At 40.3% G+C, this 20,388-nt stretch overlaps 1 protein-coding gene across 16 annotated transcripts in view; it reads right to left on the bottom strand.

The window, feature by feature from the left end:
• RAD51B (RAD51 paralog B) overlaps positions 1–20,388 on the bottom strand; it is a 417,280-nt gene that overhangs the window by 29,468 nt on the left and 367,424 nt on the right. The gene's annotated exons all lie outside the window — the stretch shown is intronic.

Here is a 20,388-nt window from a genome sequence, read left to right as displayed (position 1 = left end):
TGTGCCATTAGCACAATCTCAGTCTTGATGTCACCCTCCAGAATCAAATAATTATTATTATTGTTATTATTTTATATGGGAATCTTCACTTCTTTTACAGCAGTTAGCTACATTTTTCTTATGTATAGAAGAAAGTTGTAAAGAAATTTGTTTCCATTTCAGGCATTTAAAGTAAATATACATGAGGCAAATGAAATTTGGGAGGGGAACGTTCATCACGCAAAGATGGAGGAATAAGAGAAATAAGAGGTTATTGGTTACAAGAGGTTATTGGATACAAAGGTTATTGGTTAGTTCTTGGAGTCAAATACAACACAATTTTACAGCACATAAAGTGTTTAGAGGAAGAATCTTTCTTTTTCTTATATGATATGTAATAGTTAGCAGTATCTGTAAAGATAACTAAGAGGCCTAACACTAACAATTATTGCTAATATTTAGTACTAGTATAAAGTACTTGTCTTGAGTTTTTCAATGACTGACGTCACTACTAGTTCAGAGTTGATGCAAACTAATTTAAAACCACTTTAGCAGAGCTGTACATATTTTATTGCAAATCCATCCATTACTTTTTAGTGGCTCCCAGAGACAACATACATCAGAAAATTCAAGAATAATTGCGAGGCTAGAAAGGCAAAATAAATGCCAGTTTGATGGAGAATAAAGAACCTGTGCTTCTAACACTGATTTTGGTTATTTCCCCACACTGAGCCCAGAGGCATTGCTAGTTTTTGCAGTCTGACATGCTGGATTTGGGCAGAAGTTGAGCAGAGCAGGGGCTGGGTTAGGTTTGCTGGAGCTAGAGCAGCAGTGACTTTTTAGGAGGGAACAGAAAGCACGGGTTGTTTCCCTCACGTAGCAAGGCACAAACAAAAACAGGGTTATCTGAGAAGATTGAGAACTGCTGACATTAGAAACAGGAACTGGCATCTGCAAAGTTGAGTAGGAGTGGAATGAAAGCAATCTTACAAAGCAAAGGAGGAAATGAGAAGGCCAGGGAAGATCGAAAGTTGTGAGCAGCTAACAAATGCTGACAAATACTTCTTTCCTCAAGGGTATGATCCTGAGCACATTCAGGCCAGCTTGAGGATTCCTACCAGGATTTTTGAGATACTATTAGTGAAGATTTCTACTCTTTGCCCCTCTCTTAAGCTGTAGTCTGTTTCCACTGCATCTTCAGAAAATGCCCACAGGGATGTTGGTGCAGTAATCTTGGGCAATTGTAAATACATTTAGTTTTCTCTGGTTCTTCAGGTTCCATTTCCCTTTAGAAAGTTGTATCTATGTTAATTCACCAAATATGTTAAGAACTTGAAGTTAAAGATCAAAGTTCAGTGCAATCCCTCTACTCTGTGACCTAAGCAGTGCTGTTTACGGACAAATGCTCCCCCAAATTATTTGTGATAAGGAGAGGGAATTGAAAGAGAAGAAAATAGTGATTGGTGATTTCTTTACAACTTCTTTGTATTAGTTTGTTCTCAAAGTAGTTTGATTCCCCCAAACACACAAAAAATTTCCTATTCCTGACATAAAAGCAGTTGCAAATGATTTAGCAGAGCTTTCTGTACACTGTGAATGCAGTGCTCACACAATCTGTCACCCCATCAACACCCCAAACAGACTGGGAAAGAAGAAGAAAGGTTGCAAAATGAGTATAAATACTCTGCATGGAGCCAGTAAGACAGCAAAGTCACAATGGTGGAAAGGAGAATGTCAAAAGTTAATCCTAGGTGTATTACCTCAGAAGTCAGATGTATGTTGTGAGAGGCGTTTTTCAGTTAATATTTATGTTTTGTTTTCACTCTGTGAACTTTAAGGCAGACCTTAGCCAGTGAAAGCTGAATTCTCTGTAGATGCCTTGCACTACCTGTTGTGTTTCCAAGTTTCTTATTCAATAGCACATTTTTCCCTTGTTTTCAAATGCTTGCTGCAGTATTAAGACATTTAAAACCTAACAATAACAAAACACCTGCATTTTATTAAGACTTGAGACTTAAGTTCCACCTCCCTCAATTTTACGGAAATGTTGCCATTAATCAGGTTAACCCTTTCATAGCCAGTTTTGTTGTCAAAATGAAGTTACATGTCTGCTACATATAGCCAAATTCCACACTTCTATACTGTATTTGGAGGAAAAGAAAAACAGCCCTGAGACACACCCAGAGAGCTCCATCCTGTGCTGACTGGCAAAGGGTGCAGAACCACAGCTGCAGAGGCTATCCTCTCCATAGAAGCACAACAGCCCTGGAATGACATGTCTCTTGGTAAAACTTTAAACGAAAATGTTCTTACCAACCTTTTTTCTTTCAAGAGATTTTTGAGTTGTGTCATAGAAACTTCATTCAACTAAATGGGAAAACTTACTATTCTCCATGTCCTTTCCCTTTTCTCATTCCAATGTCTTAAATGAGAAACAGAACAGCACTATACACTGATTTTTGTGCCTGTATGTCCAGTAATGTTATTATTCCTATACTGAATTAGAAAAATGGCAGCACGTGAAGTAATTGCCCAAATTCAAGCAGCACTTTAGCAAAAGGGCTGATAAATTCAACTGTCAATGCACTGAGCTGCTGTGTTGTTACCCAATTAATTTAACTTCCTGATAAGCAGTTATTTCTAAGTCCACACACATCACAGAAGCACTGCACTGCAAAGAGCAACAACTGCTGGCTATTTTACTAAATATGATCAGTTCACTGAAGGCAGGAGAGAGAGTAACTAAATGCAACTAGACAGGGACTGAGGATCTGTACATCATGAGTTCTCATTCCATTTCTGTTGCTATTTACGTATTTATGGGCATGTAACTTTAGTTCTTCATGACTCAGCTTCCCATCTATGCAAGAGAGAGAGTAATTCTTCACAGCCAGCAGGTGAATCAAGAGGTCACAGACTTCTGAGATGATTCTGAGTCAGTCATTCATCTTAGGACTTTAGTGGCACACCTATACAGGGCTAATTGGACTAATATGCATCAGACCTGCATGGAGATCACAGATTCAAAGGTTTGGAGATACTAAAATACCATGGCTATAGAGCCATACAAATTCCTAGGATAACCAGGTAAGTAAAGAGAAAATTATTAGTTGCTACCCTGTATATTTACCAGTATAATTAATTTAATTGATGGTTATTATTTACACTGTCTGATGTATTAGACACTGTTCTGATTGATACCAATACATCTCTACAATACTGATATAGGATATATTATCACATACCCTGGCAGTCATAAAGAGAAAAGTACAAAGTTTATGTTGACCTTGTAAACAAATAATTTCCATTCATTCATACCTACCAGTATATGATTTCAAATCTGTGTAGGAATCAGTAATCATTGGAAATGGCCTTTATCCTCATGGCAGAGATAGTTTTAGGACATAAGCCTATTGCTATTGAATATAATGTCATATGATGTGGGGATCCAGTAGATTGGCACATGCAGCAGTGAAAATCATGTGGTATGAGAGTAGCAAACAACACCTATACCCTCATGCTAGCTCTGACCACAGACCAGGAGTGTACACATTGTGTTCACATTGAGGAGCACACCTTGCTTTGCCTGCAATTAGGGAAGACAAAGGCTGAACATAATTTATAATCTAGCATGGATTTTTTCACATTTGAGTTATGACTCATAAGATTTTTACTTTTCCATTCAGTGTAAACATGCATAAATAATCATTCTAAATTGCTTTTAAACTTAGAGGTAAAGAGCCTTTCGAAGTATCTCTTAAACCAAATTGGTGTAAATCTCACAGTTGTCTGAGTTTACACCCTTTAACTAGCATTAGGAAGCTGTGATTTATATTGCTGTGTAAATCACATCTGCTCATAAGCTGTGGTTTGAAAACACTGAACATCTGGAGTATCAAATGTGTGCAAATTAGAGAATTATATGACATTACCAGTCACTTGCATGCAAATGTAAGCAATGCAAGCTTCATTTTTTGTGTAGCATTTGAAGTCATGTTATTATGTAGCGTAAACTACAATCATCTACTCTCTACTTAGACAGCAATCCAAAAAGAGATTTGCAATCCCTTTGCAATCATTTTTAAAGAGCCATATACTCCGGTACCCTGTCAAGAATGTAAGTTACAAACTGTTATGTGCCCTGAAGCATGCTTATGGCCCTTCTTTATAGGTGGCCTGGTCACCATACTCATTACTTTTGAGTAAATTAAGGGCAGGGTTTCATATTTTGTAGTTGTGCTTGTTGATAAAGGAATCAGCAATCTGGGAAAACAGAGGTTTTCCAGCTTTACTTCTGTTGTGTATCTGTGACTTCTTTCAGAAGTCAGTACCAGATTGACCACAGCCAGCATTTTCTAATCCAGGATCTAGAGGCAGGGGTGGGGAGCTGGTATAATCAATCTCTTTCAACACTGTGAAAGGGGCTGTCCCCTGTGCTGTATTTTTCTTCCTCCGAGTGTCTCAAAAAGCAGCGTCAGCAAGACTTTCCTCCTTCTATTTCATAGAATTGCTCCTATTTTCACCTCTTTTTATGTAAGTACTTTTAAAATCTAGTAATAGCAATGTTCCGCTTTAAATTACAAGTTGATTTCTTTTCAGTCTTGACTGTGTTTTTCTTTAGACAAATGCTTGTACAGAACTTTCATCAGAGGACCTAACATTACTTATAAGCACCATTAATGAAGCTCAACAAAACAATTATGCAAAAGCTGTTATCATCTTTATGTTTCATAATAAATTATAGATAAATGAATATATGACTCAATCAAGGTCGTGCCGTGAATCAATGATAGCAGTTGGAAATGTAGCCCAGGAACTTCGACACCCACACTTCTGTTGAAACTATATGCCCTGAAAACACCAGGAGTGTCTCACACCCATTGTGCCCTACCAAGATTTCTCTCCTATCATGAAGCCTTTTTAGGTTATGAAAATTAAAGAAAAGGAAAAAGAAGGCAAATTAGTGTCTGACAGTACATTGTTTTCCCCTCTGAAACTAAAAGACTTTTTCTTGGTTTATTTTTTTCTTGCAGTAGATATTGGCAGGCTGAAAGTTGAAATAAAATAGGAAAAAATAACAAGCATATTTTGAGTGATTACTCAACTGGGGTCCTTTGTGACAGGAAATGCAGCTGCGTGACTAATAGGCCTGACTTTCTCTTGGCTTCCTTCCCCCTTCAACGATCTTGTTTATTGCCCTAGCCAATTTTTTTTTTTAAATTGCTAGAAGCTAGAATTTTCCAGGAAAAAAAAAAAAATCCTTGCAAGGGGCAAAGGCAGTAAATCTTAAAAAAGATCAAGGGCTGCAGAGCTCTCCCTCATCTACTCCTTTTAGCCTTCTAGGCTCTTGAGTCACGTCATATCTTCCCCCATTCTGCTCCAAACATGTGTCTAGCAGATCTTTCTGCTTTGGTGAGGGGAGGGAGTATGCGAATCACATTTATAGCATTTAACCCTGGAATTCATAAAGGAAGGAATAATTCCATTAAGGAAACTAGGGGCCTCCTTAGCCTTTTGCATGTTGTCTTTATTATTATTGTTTTTCCTCGCTCTCTCCTTAGCAATTGTGTGCCCATACCCCATAATGACATGGCTGTTAAGTGTGGCTATTGAGACTTGACACAGCACAGTCCCATTAGTAAGGGGCCATGGAGTTTTAAATGTTGTTTGCATTTGGTCTGCTTTGTAAGTCTGCTTTGTTGAGCTTTCTGGGTAACAGCAGATAGGCCAGGACCTGAACCTCCCCTGAACTGGAAGAGGAACTGTGCATCCAAGCTCCATGGCAGGTCCTTAACCCTGTAACTCAGTGCAAGAAACCCTGAGCTCCGTCTCAAGTACTGGATGGTGTTGGGCACAGGATTGGAGAGAGTATCTATGGGAGCAGGGTCCTGTCACCCTTTGGAGGTATCCACCCTGAAGAACAGTGGTGCTGAGCCCTGTGTGGTGGAACAGTGGGCTGACTGAACTCAGCTGTGAAGTGCTCCCACAGTCTCAATAAAGCAAACATGGCATTTAGTGGCCTGAGGGTGGGCAGTGGTGCAGGAGCCTGTGTGCTGGCAGTGCCAGCACCAGCCCTGCCACAGAGGCAACAGGTAAAACTTCAGACTAGTAGTGGTGAGTTTATTCCTGCAAGAAGGTTAAAACTCAACCACATAGGTAAACAATAGCTTCAAAGAACATGATCTACAAGAAGCGGGAACCATTCTTTAGCCTTCTGTAAAGACCCTTTCCTTTGGAAAGCTGGGGTATCAAGTCATTGAAGGAGAGTTTGAGGGCTACTCTGTAATCTGCAATGCTGGCATGGTTTCCTGTGCCTGTAGCAGAGGCTAAAAAAGGAGGTGAATATATTCATTATCATAAACTGCACAGAGGAACCATCAGAATATGGGTATGCTAAAAAAAAGAGATGGAACCTTTGCTTAGGAACAGACCTAAAAGAATTGAATCCATGTGTACAGAGAGATCATTTTCCACTACCTAGAAGAGGAAAAATCTCTGGGGAAGTAGCTGATGCCAAATATTTTCTTATGCTTCATGTGTCAGCAGGGTCTGGCAGAATCCCTTAAAAAACAGAGCATGCATTTTGTGCAAATTGAGAATCACAATTCTAGTGATTTAGATTGCTTCACCAAACTAGAGACATTTCTCCAATAATACAGCAGATGTTTGATGATGCACCAAGTTTTTGGCATTTACACAGATCAGATAATGTTAAGATCAGCAGAAAAAAACCTAACAGAATTACACAGTAAAAGTCTTCAGATCTGTCCTGAAAAAAACTTCAACTGCGTTAGACAGAAAGAAGTTAATTTCTCATAACAGCTCTAAAATCCCGGCCAAGCTATACAGCAAAGTTACAGAGGAGTTAGACGGGCTGCAGAAGTGGTGGTCACCAGGATTTGTTGGAATAGGAGATGTGTGTGTAACCTGGCTGCATGACCTGAGAACACTGAGGCACTGCTGCAAAAATACTGCCAGTACACTTTGACTACAAAGTTTAACAATTCCAGAGACTGAAGGATAAAGGGGAGGGATCTTAAAACTACACAAGACAGAGCCAGCCCCAAAAAAGAACTAGCCTAATCCTCTTGCAGCGCTATGGTCAAATTTGGAGATCACTAATTTCTGTGCAATGAATGCTAACAAAAGCTGAGTGTTAGTACATTCTGATAAAAAAAGAAGGATTTGGCACTTGTCTGTGAATGTAAAAAGTTTCCTGTCCTCCTTTTTTTTTTTTCTTTTATGAGAAGACTGTTTTAGAAAACTGACCATAACCCACTTACTGCAATTGCCAAAATGGCAAAGCCCTCTCTCCTCATGCATACACGGATTTATTTGCTTCAGTTATAAATTTATGATTTGCAGATTGGGAGGGATTTGGTAGGTTCAAAACTAATCCCTCGAGCATTTGATGAAAAAGCAATGATGCAAAGTCCAAAGCTAGACTTTGTATGTGATGATTTGCTTAAAAAATTTTGCTTGTGATGGTGATAAGACCCAGTGTAAAGTATATGAGCCTGTCACTGAGAATATTCTCAGCCTTGCTGCTGACTTTGGATAAAGCGTGACTACTGTTATCCTGGCTAGGAAAAATTATATAACCTCTCTTGATGCTTATTTGTATTTTCCTGAGGTAATCTTACTACAAGGTAGTACAACTAAACAGGCAGCACAGTATATCAAGCTTATCACTACTACACATCCTGCACCTGCTAAGGTAAATAAGATGTGACAATATAGCAGGAATAAGTGTAAAATGTCTTCACTAAGGTAAGATCTAAATCTACCACTCTAGTTCTATTACTCTTAATCAATGAGATAGTAGGAAGTAGTGCCAAAAAAAATCATTACAACTCAAAAGAATGTGGAATTAGGCTGTGATTTGCTTTTAAGTCTATTATATCAACATATCAAGGTGCAACATATGAAGTCAGTCAACCACTGACATTTTGCTTGACAAAAAACCCCAAAACAAAAATGCAAACTGTTTTCATTCTTGCAGTCTTTCAATTCCCTGACATCTTCAAGGGTGTCATCAAAATCATGGGGGTCTTGAAGAAGAGTAAAGAAACAGCCAAGGCACCAAAACCTTAGAATAACCTAACTTGCCTCACTGACAACTGTAGCTATGATATTCCAGTCTTAGAGATGTAGGAACAACTGCCCAGTCCTCAGGATTCACCGAGCACAGTTTATGTTATGTTGGTTGTAACTACTTGCAGTTGCATATCAGCACAACTTGTCTGAATTTTGTCTTGGAAAATTCAGTAACTTTAGGACTTCTGACACTAACAACTGCCCCTTCCAGTCTGAGAGAATCTGACTGAGGTGCTACAAAGTTCTCATTTTATTATGAACAGCTGGATGAAACTAGATGTGTAATAAAGCCAATCTTATATAGCCAGCCTAAGCACTGGATGTGCAATGATGACAACTGCATTTCAGCCCAGAGGTGGCTGTATTTGAGCCATAGGGAAACAATCAATTTATAAACAAACTTCTTAAGCACTTTGAGATGAAAACACTACACAGAATCAATTTAATTCGCTCTATTTATGTGACAAACTCATGTTATTCATGTTATTGTTTCCTGGTTTTGCTACACCAATCACACTGCAATTCCAAATGTCATCACCCTGTGCTGGAACAGCAGTCTGACATATTCAAAAGAACTTGCAGAATAAAAAAACTTGTGATGGAAATTGCTGTTGTGTGTGCAGCCTGCTCATACTCAGAAAGTGTTTGTGTTCCATTTCTCTTTGTCTAGTCAACAAGAGGCATGAGTATGGTTTTGAATTCTGAATGTACTTTACCCACTAGTAGCCTGTCCTAGGCACTGTGCTCTGGAGCACGACAGTTGCCTTGAATTCAGGCTTCTGGCTGCCTTCATTTTCTGCTCTGATGCTCTCCTGACTCTGGAAAATCTCCCCTAGTCAGTAGAAACAACCAAACAATATCTCAACAGTTTCAAATTATGAGACAGTTTGGAGATGTTCTCTCTCCTTTTGTTGAATCCTACAAAAACAACTAAAAGGAGTGTGTTACCTAGGCGATCAAAAGCACTGGACTGTCTTTGACCTTTGATCTGAAACTAGATGTCAGATGAGGTCTAAATTAGGCATCTGCTAACTACATGATGTAGCTTCACCCAAAATGTAACTGTTGTTACACACCAGCCACGTGGCCTCCGGTGCCTTTGTTTCTTCACCTGTAACATGCATACAGAAACACTCAGTTGTGCAGCAAGGAGTATTTAGAGTTCATTGGCATTGCTGAAGACTTTAGAGATTCTTAGATAAACAGTGCAGTATGAACAGAAACCAGGTTATACTGTCTCTTTCTCTTGGTGACACCTCCATGCTGTTGGTATTGTGCTCTCACATTCCTGAGTTAAGCTTGCTTGAGGGATTTGATTTAACTCCAGCTTAAAATCTTTGTTTCATTCCTCAGAGAGGATGCTGGAATACATCGTAAAGCACAGCAAATTTCACATGCCCAGAAACTTCACCCTCAAGGCCCCTGCTGACCACTTCCACCTGACCTTCCCCACCTTTTTAAATATTCCTAGTCAAGGATAGTGAGAACAATTTAATTCATGCATGTTTTGCACACCCTACAACCCTGTGCATTTTGAAGGTCAGACAGTATTCTCTGCCATAGCAAACGATTTTGTGTAGATGAGAAGCTTTGCTTTATAGAAAAATAACCTGTTACTATATGCTCATGTGTTTGTAGATTTACAAGAAAAAGCAGAATTTCCAAGCTCTTGATAGTGAGGTATAGTCCCAAGGCTGGATACACATTTTGCTTCAAGAACTGAGTTCTATATCTATGTGCCTTCAAGAGGCCTTGTAACTATAACATCATCTTTTTTTCCTCATCTCTAAAACTGAGATTATTATATTCTCCCATAATAGAAAGGTTTAGAAATGTTCATTTCTAGAAGTTTTAACAAATATTAAATATCAGTTGTTTTGATCCTATTCCACTACAAAGAGGCCCTGCAATTCTTCCATCCTCTCCTGTTAAAAAGATTGTCTTCTCTTGCAGCCTTTGAATTATTTAATTGAATTGTACAGGCTAGTTGTATGAGCCAACCTCATTTATATAACACCTTTTTGTTGTTACAGAGTGGAGGAAGATGGACATTTAAACAGCAAGTAACTCTTTTGTGAGTAAGCGAGAGGGACATGCTGACAAAAGGGTTCCATAAATAACTTTCCCCTCTGTGCTGTAGGAGCAGCTCTGTCTGTGACAGCTCCTCTTGGACAGTGTGTCTTGCACAGAACTACTCACAATCAAAAAGTATCAGCAGGTGTGAAAAGCACACCCACACAAGTGTCAGGTCCTCAAGGATAATCCACGTCGCCGTTGAATTTCCCACTTTGCAGCAATGACTCAGCTCAGTGATGGCAATGTGAGTGGCTCAGGAGAAGAATGACAGTAATATCAGTATTTGTAACAGCAGCTCATTAATGATGGCATTAATGAGAATTTGCAATAAGGCATCATGTTTCAGGTCTAGCGGTGGTTTTGCATAAGGATCTCTGTGCTGGAGCACCTCCTGCAGAGGGCACAGAACCTGGGGCTGGAGGTTGGGGGTATTCCTTATGGAGTGGGGACTCACAATGAGGGCACTGTACACCAGGCAGTGTCCAGGAGCTGAGGGCAGCTGGGGAGCCCCACTGGCTGCTGTACAAGAACTGGGGTCTGAGCTTGCCTGGAGGCATGGGCTTGTCCTGCCAGCTCAGTCCTTCATCTGTCCCCTTGAAAGTCACGCTCGGCCCACACATCACAGCCACTCAGAGAGACAGCGGTTCTCTTCAACACACATGCTCACACATAGCAAATGGAACTGGAATTATTGCAGCAGTTTGGGAAAGGGAAAATGTATAATGCCAGGCTGGATAGAACATTTAGACACTGTTAGCTTGATGTGGGCAGAACTCCTGCCAGATGAATCACTTGCACCTGGAAATCCATGCGGCAGAAGACTGGCGCTGGAGCGTTTGTGTTGCCCTCAGCGAGGCAGCAGCTCACTCACACGTACTCCGACTCCCAGGAGGCCGGGGCTCAGGGCTCCTCAAGGAGGTCAGTTTTTTATACAGTAAAGCAAACAGTTGAGCTAATCAAGAATTTTTTTTCTTTTCTTTTCTGAGGCTCTTGGCATCCAGCCCTGTTACTTGCAATCTTTAATTTGTACTGTGGCTTCCTTTTCCCTGATGCCTTCTCACTCAGTCCAATTTTCCCACACACTTATTTCCTAACTCTACCTCTACTGAGGTCTTCATTTAGTTTGGATCCAAATTTATCTCAATCCTACACAAAGCTGATGTTACCTCATCATTTATTCCTGCAAATGACTGTCACCAGAAATTCATAAGCCTGTAAAGTTTATTAAAAAAAAGCCATTTTCTATGTTGTTACTTATAAAGTAACTTTATTCATATGCATTGATAGAAATGGATTGTGGATCAATTTAGACTTTCTTTTTGATTATACAGCTGCCTGAGTCTTACAATTGGGGTTTTTTAAGTATCTGTGTATGTCTGTTGTAGGGGTGGGCTGAAATTTACACACACTACTCACACACTGGCCATGAAAAACCTCTTATCATAGAGCTTCCACTATAAGGGAGCAGATTCTGATGAAACAAAGTCACATTTTGGCAGATTCTCACTCCCACTTCCATAATACTATGAAAAGAATGAAAGAGAGAAAGGCATTTTTTTTCTGTTTAGCACAGCAACACAGTCCAGAACACGTTGTGTCATTTGTGTAGAGAAACTGATGAAGGTGGCATCATGCAAATAAACATCTCAAGTAAAACCATAGCAAAATCCCAGTAAAAATATACAGCCATCTAGTTCTTGATTGTCAACATGGCAGAGGCTATCTTGCTCAACAGCTGATGAGAGATGTAGAAACATGAATAAGTGGGCCACCTGATCACTAAGTTCTACCTCATGAAATCACCTTTAAATGGTCTTTTCTGAAAAGCTGCACAGAACCCAATGTGTTCCTTCAGTCTGCACACACTCTAGGATGTGCAAAAGAGCACCAGGTTGTAACAAATGCACAGCTTCCACCACACATGTAGATCCAGCTGATCTCATATCATTTGAGGTAAATACTTCTCCTCCTTCCCTGTGGTTATTTTCAAACCCATTTCTACAGAACTCCTCTGCCTCTGAATGGAGCCCAAGTTGGCAGGACAGTACTTTCCAAGTCATGATGCAAGCTGCAAACAGCTAACAAAGCCTGATGCACATTCCCCATATTTGCACTGTAACTGTTCCTCACAGCCACTTCCACACAAGCACAGAAGGGTTTTTCAATGAATTGCAGCGAAGAAGAAGCTAAATGCTCTGCAAGACACTGAGCTAGGAGGCAGTGGATGGGCTGTGTGTCCATCTTCTGCAAGGCAGTGGATCACAGGCCAGGGCCAGCAGAGAGGACACAACAGGCATCGTTACTCATTGGCATCCCTCACAAAGAAGTGCCCTAGCCTGAGCAGAGCCACAGATTAGAAAGCAGATGCTGCCAAGTTGTGCACTGTGCACAGTCTGTGAGGCAGTTTGCTCAATGCTTCTCATTAATTTCAGAATCTACTACTGAAGAAAACGCTTTATAAGGTGGGACATGTTTTAAAAGAACAGTTGGTGCAGATTCAACTTGTATAAAGCTGCATAGCTCTAATAAATACCAAGGGGTGTTGCTGATTTATACCAGCTGAGAAGTTGGCCAATATGCTTTTGAAGCCATCAACTCTCTCATTGGTAATTGCCAATAGAAACACTGGGAAATACAAGAAGAAATGAAAAAATGGAGCACATTTACGTGAAAAACCTTCGATGCAAAACAAATGTCTGCTCACTGCACAAAAGCTGAAATAATACAGTTGTTATTGGAACTCTGCTACAATAAAACAAGCTGGATGAGTCAACCAGCAGTGCATCTAATCTCCACTGGCTGCCTTTCTGGTCCCCAAGCTCCCCATCTATTTTTATCTCTGCTTTCTTCAATGCGATTTTTGGTTTACAAGCAATAAATCTAGACCTCTTGGGTCCCCTGTGTGCACTCTTTTCGGCAGGCCACTCAGCATTTAGGATTTTACCCAGACCATTTCAGTTATAAGACCACAGAACATAGAGGCTACAATTCAGATTCAAAAGATACCGTGACTCAGAGTGCACAGCAGAGGCATAGGGCATCACAAAATTTTCTGCACTGAAGGAAGTAGGCACCATGCAGGGCCATCTGAGGAGCTTTGGGATGGACTTGCTTCCAGACTTGATGAAACACACAGACTGGGGCAGTGCTTTATTCAAGCTCCATGATGCAGCGTAGGGCACATACAGAGCACAAGATGTGCCCAATGCAACAGCAAGGGGAAGAGCTAACACTAAAATGGCATGGGCAATCAGTGTTTGCTGCTGAGCCTATACAAAAACATGTCATCCCCTCTTTTTCCATGTGTGGGTGAAATTTTTAGTGAAGCCATTTGTACCTGGTCTACCTTAGGACCCTCTACATTACCCATTACAGAGTATAATGTTTGGAAGCCGAGAAAAGGATAACCCTGATTTCAGAATCATTGTGCAGGTGATGGGAACTGTGTTCATGAAGTGAGACTACTGGTTTTTGTTGGCTGGGTGTGGTAGCCCTTTGTTGAGAAAAGTGTAGGTGAAATTTTGGAATCACAATACTCCTGCTTCATTTTTCTCTGACAACCACACTATGATCCTAGCAAGACAGCAATTATTTTTCTAATTTTTCCCTGTTCTCTTTAATGGTTTCATTACAAAGACATACAGCTAGTCACCTTGAGCTCATACATACTGGGAAACATCTGTTAATTGAATATTAAGATAGCCAGAGTATTATAATGGATAGAAACTACTGGGATATGATGGTAGCCCAAAGCCTTCCCTTTCATTCCAAGAGTACGTGCTTCAGGGAGCAAGGGAGAAGAGTATATGAATTTAATTTCAGACATTCATGTTTTAGGTTGCCCCAAGGGATGTACCCATTTCCTATATAAGGTTTGGTCTGTTTGCAATTAAGCTCTCTTCTTTGCATATTTCTGGATAGATTAAAAATAGCAATATCAGCTTATTCTTGGACTTCTGGAAATAAACACAGCCATTGCTTCCAGCGCTTTTAAAGCACTGATCAGACTCATAGATCTTGAAGACCAAATTTGTCTGTGAATTTTTTTATGCTGGATAAACTAGCAATTCCAAAGATAAGAGAAAAGGTAGGAGCACATTTCTAGAATGGAGACCTTTTAAAACAACTTAACTTTTGAAGCCTTAATTTTTAAAAAGAGCTTAATGTTGATGAAGAGTTAAGTTGAATACTCATTTTACAGAAAGCTTAAGACTGGTTCAAACCTCTCCCACCATTCTCACAACCAATGGATCAATTCCAGAGCTGAGAGGCTTGCTCAGCTCTGATTACAGTTTTCCTCTTATTCTTTTTCTGTTGGGATTACCATCATCAATCCATTTAATCCAAAATGTAAAGCTGTTTTTTGTGATGCAGTCATCCATTCTCAAGGACCTTTACAGAAACAACTCATTTATAATGGTGCCTAAATTGCTATCAGATGGGATTGATTCCCATACATCCCTAACAGCCTGAGGTTGGACACATGATAGTGATCTGCAACTGATAATTTCTTCCCTGATGTTTAGGTTTCTCATTTGCAGAAATTACCTGGAACAGGGGCCATTTTCCAAAGAAGTGCCTGATCACCATGTTGTGAATTTAAGTCTCCTGGAAGTGTTTTTGTGTTTTTGTTTATCTTTTGCAGACTGATTAGAAGTCAGTGGACCCTGATGGAATCATGGACAATGGGATTAAAATCACTGATATAGTGGTTTTAACATTAGTTATTCATACTCTTGTCTGCTGACAACAAAACAAGGATTCAACCAAATACAACCAAAATTATTTGTTAGGTTCCCTAAAGTCCAGAAAACACTTAGGACTTCATTCAACTCAGTAGTGGAAATAACTCCCCCTGTCTTTCTAGGAATTATGTTAATTTCTTCTTGATTTTAATTTTACTACCAGACTGAATTAAAGACTCTGATCAGCATTGAACGCTTAATCTTGAAAATTCAATCATGCCATACATGCACCTAGTAATTATAATCTCTAATTCTGGTTGTGTTTGAGCTTCCTTATTCAAATGATCTGATTACTTTCCTACAATCGAATTTTAGCGACTTTTAGTGCTTCTGACATTGGGAACACACAAGGGTAAAAACCAGTGAGAAAGTCTGTGATTCTGCAACAGTATAATCTGACCTAAACTGTGGCTGCATCAACTCTGCCTCTGATAGCTCCTGATTACAGTCCTTCATCTCCTTTCTTGTGCTCCACTGGTGGTCATCCAGCCTTGCAAAAAATTGGTCCAGGGGATGTGAAAACTTACTTCTTTGCAGTGTGAACATCCATCCACTTTAGCTCCCTGAACTATGCTATTCCAGGGTCAGATACAAACCATTGCTTGTATTGAGAAGACACTGGAGCATAGCTGGGCAATAGCAGCCCTGGTTTAGGTTAGCTGGAATGGATGTGGAATTGTACTTTAACTACTCTGTGGGCATTGTTGTTTAAAACATATGGGGCGACTTAACAAAAAGCTGCTTGCAGCAGTTCATTAAAGATTTGATTTCCAAAGCAGAACTTCCAGACCAATAGTCAGTACAAGTCATTGTGAAATTCATGGGATATTTTCAGAGCATCAGGTCTGACTGAGGAAAGACTTGACAGTCTGACACTGTAAATTGCATGGAAATTCTGGAAGATATTTAGGCCTGGAAACAAGGACTAGGCACCAGTAGATTCAGGAGAGTGTGTGGAATGCGAACCAGCTTGATAGAGCACAAGGACTGGACAAACAAGTATATTGCAACCTGGGACCAGGGTACATGAGAAGCAAAGCTGAGAACTCCAGACTGTAAGAGCAAGACTAGCTAAGTCTGAGACAAACTGGTAGAACTACATTGTGGATGCTGCACAGAGCCTGTCCATGCAATGCCTGGCTCTTACATGCCTTCTAGGCCCTCATTTTCCAAGTGCTGCATTGCCCCAACAAAAATGAAGAATGATATTGAAACTGATACTTCAGGAAGGAGAGAATATTACAGTGCCACAATAGCCACGTGAACAAGAACACATTTACTGTACATACTCTGGAAAAATCCACACAGCCTTAGTAGATGGAAGGAAACCGACATGGTTAAGCAAGATACTAATGAAGTGGCCCACACCACCAGGCTGCACTTTGTTCCTCTGCTGTGCAGTGGCACAGGAAAGACTGGTGGCCCATTCCATGCCTCCTGTCATGGCAGAAGGGTTCTTCCCTACCACACTTGAGTTCTAGGGCTCTACAAATCTACAAAAAAAGTACTAATCCTTACATTCACAAGCAGCCTTGAAGAAGTCAACAGGACTATTCACAATGACTGATTATAAGAGGTCATGTTGCAAAATGAGCCCCTTATTTTAGTAAAGAGAAGCACAGTAATAAGTCCTGTTGTTCTAGCAACATAAACACTGTTCTTCAGGACCTAATAAAGGTTCTGCTGTGAGACAAGAGTCACAGACAGACCTTACAAAACAATATGGAATTTTTGTAAAAGCAGGACAAAATGTGTCAAGTTTTAAAAAAATATTCTTCAAAATGAAAGTCCTCTTGATCCACTTTGGCTCCCAGCAACGTTAAGGACATAAGATCGTTCTGGTACCCTGGCCTGTAAAGAGTCAAATCTCTGAGCTTCTAAATGTGCTCCTGCATATTTCCTGGAAATTTGTGGGGGAAAAAAAAATTCCAAACAACAGAATAACCTTCTGTCCATCAAGCAAGGTTTCACAACAATTACAGTACCAGGCACAGAGAACTCTGCCTGTCTGGCCCACAGCCACACCGCGGGCGGCAAACTTTCTAGCTCTCACAAACTAATTAGGCTCAGGTCAGGTATGTGACTGAGAGAACTCCAGGGAGAGTGCAGGGTGAAGCAGGAAGCAGTGCTGATGGTTCAACCAGGGATCATCTTGAGAACAATTTTAAAGCTGTTTCTTCAGAAATATGTTTTGGACATGAAAGGAAAGTGATTTTATTTCTAAGGGTACAGAATGGGAAAACTTACTGGTACAAAAATGAAAGTGAGCACTCTTTTTAGTAAGTAAAGAAGCAATAGATTCGTTAGTCAAAAATTTTATGGTGACAGTTTATGGTGTCTAACAGTGGAGTGGGACAGATGACAAGAAGGCAAAACCACTTTCAGTTGCTATTATCAGCTCTCAAGATGATTTCTTTCTAGTAAGAAACTAGAGCTGCAAGGGAAATAATTTTGAAATTCCAGCAAAGCTTTTTGCACACATAAAGACAGCACAGGAGCGAATCCAATGTCTGCACATGCAATCAGAGGAATGAAAAAGATTCACTGCTGGGTTTTGTATTAGATTCTGCAAATCTTTAGTAATAGTAATAACCTAGGGCTATGCAGGGCTGCTTTGTACCATTCTACACTGTGAGGAGTGGCTGACATTTAACACCTTTCTCCCAAAGACATAAAATTACTAAAGTTCACAGCAGCTACAAGCAATAGCTGCTTGCAGAGTACTGTTCCATCCAAACCCTCTATCTGGCTCCTCAAAAAGGCTGCTGCCAAATTAAAGTAGTCAATGCCAAAGTACTCGCATATTCTCTATTTCTTAACATCTTCAAATCACAGCTTTGTGGGAATTCCCCAGGTCAGGTATAGGGCATTATGTTTACGGCAAAGTGACTAGAGAAGAGTCTGTGGTCAGCGTTATACAGGTCATCCTTGGTTCTATAGAGGGTATTTTCAATAATGCAATTTTACCATCAGTAGATGCAAAAAATGTCCATGTGAACAACCTTCTATCTGGATAGTGCTCATCAGCTTTCAGGTCTAGTTTTTAGTTGCCTGTGCCTGTTTGCTACATGACACGTAGCTGTAATGACTGGTGAAAGCAGCAAAAGAAGCAACGTGGCAGAGCTGGGGTGGTGAGAGATGGATGTGAATTCAGAGGATCAGGTATGTCTTATTCCACCTGTGGATCTTTCAGATATGTCAGTATTAAGCATGGAAGATCTCCTACTGTGTTTGGATTGAGCATCAGAAAAAACCTTTTCAATGAGTGAGCAGTACAGTGCTGGAATGGGTTACTCAGATAAGTTGTGCAATCCCCATCCTTGCATAGTTTCATGACTTGGCTAGACAAAATCACAGCTGACCTGTTAAGTGCTGGCAACAGTTCTGCTTTTATCAGGATGATGGAATAGAGACCCCCAGAGGTCCCTCCTTAGCCTACATTTCTGATGCTATGTCTTTTGGATCCCAGAGCTGAGCTGACAAACCATGTTTTGAAAGGACTTTGTAGGGTGAGACGTCATGGCTGGTAACATCTACCAAGCTGGAATGGTTGGAATGGTTTATGTGGAGCAAACTAAGTGTCTCAGTGGAGGCCTCCCACACCTACATGTACAGCCTTCTTTTGAAGAGAGACTGAATGGCAGAGACATCGTGAAATACTGCTTATGAGGTGGCAGTAATTACGGAACGGTGATTCTGCTCAATTTCCTTATGCAACCAAGGCTTCAGCCAAGAAAAGGTGTTAGTCTCCTGAAATGTTCTTGTGCCAGTCTTTTCTAGCAGTGGTGGGAGAGCAATTGTGTTAGTGCTTGTTCACTGGCATGCTGAGGTGTTGCTCAAAGAGGGTAGGTTTATGGCTGAGTTACAGGCTAGAATATACCTCAACATTTTGTTTCCTGCTTTCAAGACAATTATACAAGCTGCTTCCAACTCTAAAGAGACCAGAAGAGTCTGTACTCTTCCACTACCCAGGAAGGCAGATCCCAGACTGGACTGGCTGCAGGAACATGCTGGAGTCATGTAAAAGCTGATAATTCAGGGGGGACATTTCTATATAGGCTGGCACACATAGTAGAAATATGCACAGAATAAGCAAAATCCTTTCCACAAAACACCATTTGCACAGTTCTGCCACACTTCATTCATCCATAGCTCTTTGCTGGTTTGTTCTTGGCACACACATTTCTTCCCCCCAGTTCAGAACCAGCTCACCCTCTGCTATGATAGCCTTATCACTGCCATCCCTTTAATCCCTCTCATAATCTCTGTACATTCCCTGCTTTTAGCACAGAAGTGCATATACTAGTTGGACATAAGGAGAGCCAGGAGTATGCTGGTGCCAGGTGAGAACTTCTCCATCAGCAAACATGAGATGTCTCTGAACAAATTATGTTCTCTAAAAACTGTCAGGGGAACAGCTGAACTCACATTGAACAAATGGAGCTTGATCTACGAATCACAGCATATCACCTGGAGCTACCAATGTGCTAAAGAAATCCTTTTCCTTGAAAAAAAGCCCTAACCAGTTTACGTCAGTGTGACATGTACTGATGTGGACTTCCAAATGACTACAAATAACATTTCAGAGATTATTTTCTCTTGTATATTAGCTTGAACAAATATTGAGCAGCTGAGAAACAGTCTGAATCTTAACATGAGACCTTACACAGGCACAGAAAAATACTTAAAGAATGAGATAATTTTGAAAGATGCTGTGATGTTTTTAACAAGGGCTGTTTCTCAGGAACTTTGGCTGATACAACCATAGCACTAGGACTGCCAGTGAGTTCTGGGACCTCCATGAAACATGAACCAACTTCATCACCTTTTAAGCTGACAGGATGCTTGAGAGTATGTAGAGCAGTACATCTTGGGATCTGGTATACACAATAATTAGATTTTTCTTCAATACTTTTGATAGCCATAAACATATTAATCTCAGTTTTCTCCACAGAAAAACTTAAATATATTTAGGAGGTCTAAACAATGAAACTATGACAGCAGTTAAATCATAGCCACACAAAACAGCAGGATGTATGCTCAAAAGGCCTCTTCATGCCAAGTCAATAAAGAGTAAAAGGTCCTTACACCCTACAAATACAAATAAAGATCTTTATCTACTTCCTAATAATGGCATAGGGATAAACTCTGTTCACTCTTGCATATGTGTGTAAGAAGCCTTCTCTCCATATAGCTCCTATGCAAGGGCCTAACTTCAGTTACAGTCTTTTGCATCCCTGTTCTGCTTCCTCCAAAATAGTCCATTCCATATTAATGCCTGCCTGCCAAATCACATTAATTCCATAGTTGTATCCCTGTCATAAGCCATTAGTTCCACAATCTTACTACACATAATACATACATTCCACATTCTTTTCCTTAATATGCAAATCTTTCCAACCATGGTCTCCTTTGTTTTGGTGCCTCTCAACCCACCAGAATATGCAGGAGGGCTCACAAACTGATCCTCTGGGATATACTCAAACACAAC

Source organism: Anomalospiza imberbis, chromosome 6, assembly GCF_031753505.1.
Source record: "Anomalospiza imberbis isolate Cuckoo-Finch-1a 21T00152 chromosome 6, ASM3175350v1, whole genome shotgun sequence".
Taxonomy (NCBI): Eukaryota; Metazoa; Chordata; class Aves; order Passeriformes; family Viduidae; genus Anomalospiza; species Anomalospiza imberbis.
Note: the sequence above shows the minus strand (reverse complement) of the source record. Positions and strands in the feature narration are given on the sequence as shown.